General features: G+C 55.1%; 1 long non-coding RNA gene across 1 annotated transcript; it reads right to left on the reverse strand.

Annotated features, from left to right (window-relative positions):
• Window positions 1-4,472: 4,472 nt before the first annotated feature.
• On the reverse strand, window positions 4,473-8,259 carry LOC134736864 (uncharacterized). Its single transcript, XR_010121269.1, has 3 exons — window positions 7,058-8,259; window positions 5,673-5,727; window positions 4,473-5,421 (listed from the first exon to the last, which is right to left on the reverse strand). It is a non-coding gene; the product is annotated as an uncharacterized lncRNA (long non-coding RNA).
• Between the last annotated feature and the right edge of the window lie 399 nt (window positions 8,260-8,658).

An 8,658-nucleotide genomic window follows, 5' to 3' on the forward strand; every position in this document is an offset into this window, starting at 1 on the left:
GGGCCCCAGCTGGGGCAGGGCCTTCCTCTCGATCACCTCCTTCTGGAAGGCTGTGCCCAAGCAGCACTTTGTAAACTGCTCTAAAACTCTGCTTAGATCATGGTTCTTAGTGGTGGTGAGTGTTTCTCTTTCAGATTCACCTACTCTGCTACAGGCTCAGGACTTAGGGTCATCAGCATCTCATTCCCTGGCACAATAATCCCAACAGGTGGGTGTCACTGTTTTCATTTTGTAGATGAGAAAATGGAGGCACAATGAGACGAAGTTACTTGTCTGAGGTCTGGTGGCCAGGAAATGGCAGAACTGGGATTTGAACCCAGGACTGTAAACCAAGCTGGCTCTTTTTGAGAAGCCACAGGCTCAGCTGTGGTCAGCTAAAGCCTTGGATTCCTCTAGTAGGCTGCCTCTCGCTGCACTCACTGCCTGACAGTTGACTTTCTGTATGCCTCTGGACCTGGGATCTTCCTCACGACAGGGCCTGGGCTGGGTTTGGCTGCTGACCCATGGAGGGAGCCTGGGAGGCAGTGACAGTAAGGTGGAGACCACTGGGCTGCATGGGGACCCGGGGAGTCACCCTAAGCTGGAAGGTCCCAGTGAGTTGTCAGCCACCCTGTGGCACTCACTGCATTCAGGAGCCAGTGGGGCACTTGGCTCTCGAGGTTAACAGCTTCTTGAGGGCTCTAGCTCTGGCCCAGCCGCCTGGCTCTCAGACAGCAGTGGGTTCTGGAGGGTCCATGGTGGAGACCAGCCATGAACTTTCCCAGCTGGACAGCCACAACCAGGTGCAGTTTGGTTGGGTCTGAGGAAGGGAGATGGGCTGGAAAGGAGTGGGACGAGTGGAGAGGCCATTTGCTTTGGAATTAAGTGCATTGAAGCAATTGATATAACGGCTTTGGAATCGGCAACTCAGGCACTGTTTTATTGTATGTTTTAATTTCACTTAATTTTTGAATAAGTAATACACTCCCATGGGTTAAGAAAAAGGGTATATCGTGGAAAGTCTTCCTCCTGCCTCTGTCTCAGCCAGTGGCTGCTCTTCCAGAGGAAGCGTGGTTTCTCCGTGTCTGTCTGGAGATAATCTACATGCACAAGCAGGTATATATAGACGGTATTTTAAAATATGCGTTTGCAGGGCTGGGCATGGTGGTTCATGCCTGTAATCACAGCATTTTGGGCGGCTGAGGTGGGAGGATTGCTTGAGCTCAAGAGTTTGAGACCAGCCTGGGCAACATGGCAAAGCCACATCTCACCAAAAACAAAAAAGAAAAACAAACAAACAAAAGAGCTCAGCTATTCGGGAGGCTGAAATGGGAGGAATGGGAGGAGTAACTTGAATAACTTGATCCCGGGATGTTGAGGCTTCAGTGAGCCGTGATCTCACGACTGCATTCCAGCCCGGGTGACAGACAGACCCTGTCTCAAAATAAATAAATAAATAAATAAGTAAATAAATAAAATATGTGTTTGCATACTACCTGCAAAACAATGTTTTGCACATTGCTCTTTTTCATTAAATAGTGTATCTTGGAGATGCATATTAGCATACAAAGAGCTTCCTCATTAACCAGGGCTGGGTAATATTTAATTCAATTGATACAACATCATTTTTATTTTATTTTTTACTGAAATGCAATTTACAGACAACAAAATGGACAACTCTTCAGTGGACAGCACAATGAACGTTTGCATAAGTATGCACCCATGGGACCACCACCCAAATAAAACTAGAGGATACCACCGCCAAGATGTTCCTATTATCCTGACTTCTATGACCCTACCTCGGTTTCCTTAGCTTGAAAATGGGGCTTCCATTGGGACTGACTCACAGGGCTGTTGTGAGGATAATGCAAGTACCCAGTACAGTGCCTGGCACATAGGATAGATACCTGCATGAATATCATGAAATCCCTGGTTGCTACTCTTTCTCCTGCCTCTGTTTGGGCTCTCTAGTTACCTCCAGTTCCCCTCTGTCTCTTACACACACACACACACACACACACACACACACTCACTCTCACTCACACACCGTCTAGCCACGGAGATTGACCAAGAGGGCCATTGTGTGAAGCCCAGGCTGAGTGAATGGCCCCATTGTTCCTGGGCTGAGTTCCCAGAGCCGCCCGTGTGGCATTGACCAGGGCTGGGCTGTCTAGTGGGAGGTGCCCATGGGCTCCTGACCAAGGGCTGACCACACCTGGCGGGGACACCCACTCCCCCTCCTTCCACAGAGGGAGGAGGGAAAGAGCACCAGTTGAGGCTGGGGCTGGGCAGGGTGCCTGAGGACACCTCCCATTCTCCAAGCTGTCCACTGGCTCCTGAATGCCAGGGGCTGGGACCGCCTGCAGATGGTGCACTTGGAGCAGAGAGGCTGGGGGCAGAGCAGGAATGGGGACTAGGTGAGAGAAAGGAAGTGAAATCAGATGCACTTATCTCCCCTTCTCTCCCCTCCTAGGATGAATGAGTATGGGCAGCCCGAGGGCCCCATGGAAGCAGCCTGCAGGGGAACCACCTGGAAGCAGGCCCCCCTCCCAGGGAACCCAGGCTCCAGAACCACTCCCCAGGAGGCAGGACCTGTGGTGACCTCTGCAGGCCAGACTCTCCAGATGCGGGAGTTCTGTGTACTGGTATCACACGTTATCTGTCCAGCCCACTGAGCTTCTGCAGGATTCCTGAGAGGTGAGGCCTCAGGGACAGCCCTGGCATCTCTCTCTTGACCTTACCACCTCCGATGTTTGCCTGTGGAGATGTGTGCCCACTCTGCCCTGCTCATCCCCACCTGCCAGCAGGGAACACGCCAGAAGGGCCTCCAGCCTTCTTGGCAGTAGCCAGGGCTGCAGAAAGGGCTGCCTTGGGGTCCAGCAGGTGGTGAGCCCGCGTGGGCAAGAGGGAGTGAGGACTAGGGGTGACGGTGTGTGAGAGGTGAGTGGGCGGGAGGCAGGATAGGGGGAGCCTTGCCTGGAGGCCAGTGGGGGTACTGAAGGGCTTGGTGGTGGGAAGGGTTTATCAGACAAGGAGCACGCTTCCTGAGGATGGAAGGTTTCTTCCTGACTTTTCCTTCCTGCTACCTGGCTGCTCCAGGGCCAGGGCCCTAGTGGCTTCATACTGTTTTAGGACATGTCACGGAGTGGCTCCCTGGGCACAGACACTGTCCCTCCTTTCCTTCCCTGCCAGTTTGGGCACCTGCCCACAGAGTTTGGGAGCAGGGGCCGTCTCCTGGGCCTCTGCCTGCACCTTGCCCCATTCTGAGCTGGCTCACAGATCTGGCTTGGGACTGCCCGGTCCAGGGCTGAGGCTTTTGTGGGCAGGGGCAGAGGAGGGAGCTCAGCCCTGCACGGAGCCTGCCTTCCCTGGGCCAGCCTCCCTTGCCATAGAAACAGCCCCACGGAGGCCCGGGAATTACCCAGGATGGGAATTTTAATTGCAGCCCACGATCCTGTTCTGCAGTCCGCCCCCAACTCCCATCACCTCCCCAACCCCAGGCCCTGTGAGATATTCACTGTGTCATATTTTTAGATCAGATTCAGGGTCGGGGGCCTGTCTTTGGCCTTGTTTGCTTTTGGTCAGTCTGTCTCCTCATGGCCCTGTGGCTGGGTGTCTCAGGATGTAGCCTGGTGCCAGGTGTGTTCGGGTGGGCAGTGGGAGGTGGGGGCCTTCCTAAGCTGAATCCCTTCCTCAAAGGCTAGCTGGAGCAGGCTCCTTCTTCAGAAGGAAGGGGCACCTGGCTTCCTCTGATCTTTTCTTCCTCCCGAGACCTTTGGGCTTGGAAGAGACTCACCTTGGCAAGCTCTGGACTGGACCCATGAGGCCAAAGGAAGGAAGACGAAACTCCCAGAGTGTGGAGCCTCCTTTGATGAGCCCAGGATCAAATCTCCCCCAGCACAGACCACGCACTGCCTTCCCACCTACCAGTCCCAGGAGGGCCGAGGACCAAATCTCCCCCAGCACAGACCACTCCCTGCCTTCCCACCTCCCAGTCCCAGGAGGGCCAAGAACCCTGGGGTGGCTGGGGCAGTTTGGGCAGCAGGTGTATTGTGCAGGGGGCGGGGTCACAAGATAGGGGTTCAAATCCTGGCATGGCTACTTCCAAGCCCTTAGTTTCTGTTTTCCCCCGCCGGGATTTGCTGGCATCCTCTAATTTATCTGGGGGATTTGGTTCTGTAACTGGGAAAGGAGGAGCACTTTCTGTGGCTCCAAGAATAAACAGGGAAGGGTGCCCTTCTCCCTGGCCTCTCGGCCTGGATTTGAGGCCGGGGTTAGAGGTTGCAGCCAAAGCCAGATAGGCTGTTTGCAGAGACGCCTTGGGACACTGTGGCAATGTTTTGGGGGCCCTGGTGCCCAAGGGCCTCTGTGTTGGGGAAGATGCCATTCTCCCTGCTTCTGGTGGCCTCAGCCTGGAGCTATGGGAGCATCAGGGCTTGTCCCTTGGCCTGGACATTAGCTCCCCAACAAGGGACATAACGAGGGAAGCCTGGTGAGGCTAGGATGAGGCACTCCTTCAAGTAGCTGCTTTGCCTCTGGCAGTTTCTTAGAGCAGGAGCAGAGAACATGCTAGAGGTGAATGCAGGTGACAGGTTGGTCTGGGAGTAACTTAATGTCCCTTTGAGGGATTTATAGAAACCCTTGTAGGTGAAGTAGCTTTTCAAGGGGCTTTGGCTGGAGGACCTGGTGGGGCAGGAGAGGGGTTTCAGTGAGATGCGGTGTTCCGAATCCATGAGCTGGCAAAGCCTGGCAACCTCGGACCCATTGACCCACGGGGATGGTAAGAGGAGGAAATGGGATCATATGTACAGTGGCTGGCAGAAGCAAGGCCCCCACCTTTTTGTTTTATTTCAACAACAGAGAGGTTGATTCATCCAGAAGAGGAATTCATCCAGAACAGGGCAGAACTGGGGGATAGGAGGCAAGTAAGAGGGCTTTTCCTGAAAAAGGAGATGCAGTTGGAGGCTCAGTTCACTTCTGCATGGCCTTGGGTAAGTCATGCAACTTCTCTGGGCCTCAGTGTGCCCAGCTGTGAGATGAGGGAGTTGGTTCAGCTCACCTCTGGGGCCCCTCCGGCTCTATGATGAATGGGTTTCCACATCACCTGCGGGAAAGGTCTGCTGGGCCTGTCTGTTTTTGCCCAGGTTTTTCTGGTTGGAACTTTTTCTGCAAGTGCTGTGGGCTCTTGGGCCTGGAGTCTGGGCACAGCTAAGCCGTCTTCCGTGTGCTTGCTGCCTTGTCACTGTCCCCCATGAGACATGGGAAATTGAGGATTGCCGCGGCAGATCTTAAATCAGAGCCTGGGCCATCCATCTCCCAGAACAGACTGAAATAACAAGGTGGGTGGCACAGATCGCCGCCACATGGACAGTCGAAAGATATTTAAAAACCAGAATCTTGAGCCCCCAAATTCCTTAACAAATTTCCAAATACCTCAGGGACCTGCATGCGGACGAGAGAAGAGGGAATATCTCATTTTTTAGAGTTCCCTAGGAAGGCCAGGGGGCTGCATTTCAGGAAACGCCTCTGTCTGAGGACTTCTGAAGGCCCTGCCACCTGCCATTGGCCTCCCTAGACTGCCTGACCTCCAGCTCCTCCCTGCAGGTGCCCCCACTAGAGTCAGGCTGGCCAGAGTGGCAGAGCAGAGTGCCCAGGAACGTGGAGCCAGACTGCTATGGCGCGCTGTTGCTCACCCGCTCTGTAAATTTGGGAAAGTTGCTTAACCTTTTCGGCTCTCAGTTTCCTCATCTGTAAAACGGGAATGACATTGGTTACTTCAAGGGGTTGTTTTGAGAGTTAAATAAAATAATCCACACAAAGCAAACAGCACAGTGCCTGGCCCATCTTGAGACCTCAAACATTAGCCACTAATATTAATCTCCCTCCTGTCCCATAAATGAGCCCACCCAGCTGCTGTTTCCTTTCACAGGCTATCCTGCTCTTCTGCCTTTTTACATTCCAACCATCTCTTAAGCCTCAGTTCAACTCCCTCCTCCTCCAGGAAGCCCTCCCTGAATGACCCTCCAAGGCTCCACCTCCCTCTGACTTCCAAGGCTAAATTTTTTTTGTATTTGATTATATTTGCAGTGACTTTTCTTTGCTGCTTCATTGTGTAGGATTCAAACTCCCTGAGCACAAGCCCTTTGCTTCTGTTTCCCCCTCCCCCTTTTCCTCACGGCACCTGTCACAGTGCAATCCACACCATAGGTGCTCCTAAAACACCCATGTTTGTCAAGTGGGGGATTCCAGGAAACTGGAGACAGAATCCTAGTGTTTCTGAGAGCGGGTCTTTTGTCTATTTTTAGAGTTTAAATGTTCTTCAAAAACTTCCCAAATTCCCTGTCTTTACATTACAACCACACCAATCTTTTCATGTCAGCCCGATGTACTTTCCCTCCTCTCTACCCGAAATACAACAGAATTTGAAAAATGAGGCGCTGGATCTGGTAGTGCAAGATAGAGAAAGATTTCTCTAAACCCTGACTATTCTTGTCAGCCCGAAAACTTGGGGAGGGATTAGCTCTGGGTGAAAAGGAAGGTTCTGATGGCTCAGCCCAAGGCTATTAGAGCTTGGTTTTTTATAGAGGGACAGTCGCGATTTGGAAACATGAAGTCTTAGCTTTTGGAAGGTCAGCACCACTCTTGTTAGGCATCCCAGTACGCTGCCACTCCCTGGGCGGGGGTGGGGAGGGGCAAGGCAGGTGGAGAAACAGACTTGGTAGCCTTGGAGTCGGGACTGAGGACTGACTCTGCCATCCCAGGTGCTATGGCTACAGGAATGCGCACTGGAAGGTGCTATTAGCCCCTCCAGCTTGATGGGGGTGGATATGGGGGAGAGGAGTTTATAGTTATGAGTTTGCAATTGTGACCAAGATAAATGACCATTTGGTCTAGTGGGACCCTTGGGGCAAGGGCCTTCATACCATCTGCTCTGGGTGGAGAGAGGGAGACTTTCTTGATGACCTGAGACCCCAGTCCTCCAGGGAAGTGCAGCTGTCATGTTCTCCTCTTGGCGAGTGAGTGAATGTTTGTTCCTGGCTACCCTGAACGCAACAATGTGCAATTATTAAGTACTCACCCCCGTGCCAGACACTGCTGAGTGCTCTACACACGTTACCATCCAGTGTTCCCAGCAGCCCTACAGGGTGAGGACCAGTACCTCTGTCTTCTGGATGAGGAAACTGAGCCGCAGAGAGGCTGAATCACTCACACAAAGTCACCCAGCAAACACACAGCAGGTTCCTCTGACCCAGGAAACTGCTGTGCTAACCATTCTGCTGTGTGGGATGGAGGCAGCAGCTGCTTGTCCATACATCGGGGACGAGGCTTTCCCAGAATGCCTGGAGTTTTCAAGCCATCCACTGCTCTCTGCCCCCCAGTCCAGGAGTGATGGAGAGCTATAGTCGGGAATCAGAGATTCCGGGTGGAGAGGGAGGCTGACTGCTCCTCTGCTTCAGAAATAACCATTTGGTCAGAACTGAGGAGCATCAGAGGTTCAGCCAGACGAAGCACCTTCCCAGTCTCTGGATGAGGAAACAGGCCACTGGGGTGGGCAGCCTCAGTTATGTCAGATGTGGTGGCAGAGCTGGGATTCCTGGCCGTCCTCTCCAGCCCAGGGGCCACTGATCACATGATACTGCTCTGCTCGTGCACCCTGCTTCTCCTCCACTCCACTCTGAGAGGTTCACCAACCAGTCCCCGGTGCCCACGCAGGCCAGGCCTGTGGAGGATGCTCAGTCAATATTTGTGCAGAGGATAAAGGACCAAGGTGCTCGGCTGGCCAGCTCTGTCCCCATCCCTCACCCATAAAAGCAGTGGTGGCTCCAGAATGCCGCCTAGAAAGCCAGGGCAGTCTGGTAGGAAGAAGGTGGGCAGGGTGGAGGAGCGGCCTAGAAGACGGTCAGCCAGCAAACCCACTCTAAGGTCCCATTAAGACACCCCCTGACCCTGCCCAAGAGGGACAACTGCAGCGGGGACAAATGATTCATCCCCACACTTGAGAAGCAGAGGGGCGGGGAAGGAGGAAGGGCTAGGGGTGTGTGTCAGGGTATTGCACACAGAGGTGGTTGGCTTCAGTTCTGGGTTCTGAAGTCCCTCTGTGCCGCTGGCTGGGGAAGAGGTAAAGGACAGCTGGGCCACGGGCCAGGCTGGGACTCCAACCGGACTTCCGCGACGGGGGGCGCTCGGGGACGAAAGGCTTCGGCGGCCCGGCCAGCAGCGCCCTCGGGGGTAAGGGGAAGGGAGGTTACGCGGAGAGGTGCCAGAGACAGCCGGTGCCCTTGCCCGCCGGCCGCCCGAAGCCCAGGTGGTGGGCGTGGCTGCCCCCGGCGGGTGGGTGGGGGCGGGCTCCGGAGCCTGGCTGCGGAGTGGGTGTCCGGGGCGCTCGCGGCTGGAGCGGCGCGGGGGGCGGGAAGGCGCGCGCCGAAGGGGTGGGGAGGAGAAGGGGCGGGCGGCTCGGGGGTGGAGCCGGGACCGCAGCGCCTGCCGCTCGCTCGGCGCTGTAGCCGCCGCTGCCGCCGCTGCTCTTGGCTCGGGGACGCGGGCGGGCGCTCCGAGAGGCTCTGGTGCCTGCGGCTGCTGCTCTCCTCCGGCGCCCGGGGCTGCGGCGCTCCGGGTCCCGGCCCCTGTCCCGGCGTCTCTCGGGTCCCTGAGCCCCGGCCCCGGGTCCCGCGTCCGGCC

The sequence above is a fragment of the Symphalangus syndactylus genome, chromosome 6, assembly GCF_028878055.3.
Source record: "Symphalangus syndactylus isolate Jambi chromosome 6, NHGRI_mSymSyn1-v2.1_pri, whole genome shotgun sequence".
Lineage (NCBI taxonomy): Eukaryota > Metazoa > Chordata > Mammalia > Primates > Hylobatidae > Symphalangus > Symphalangus syndactylus.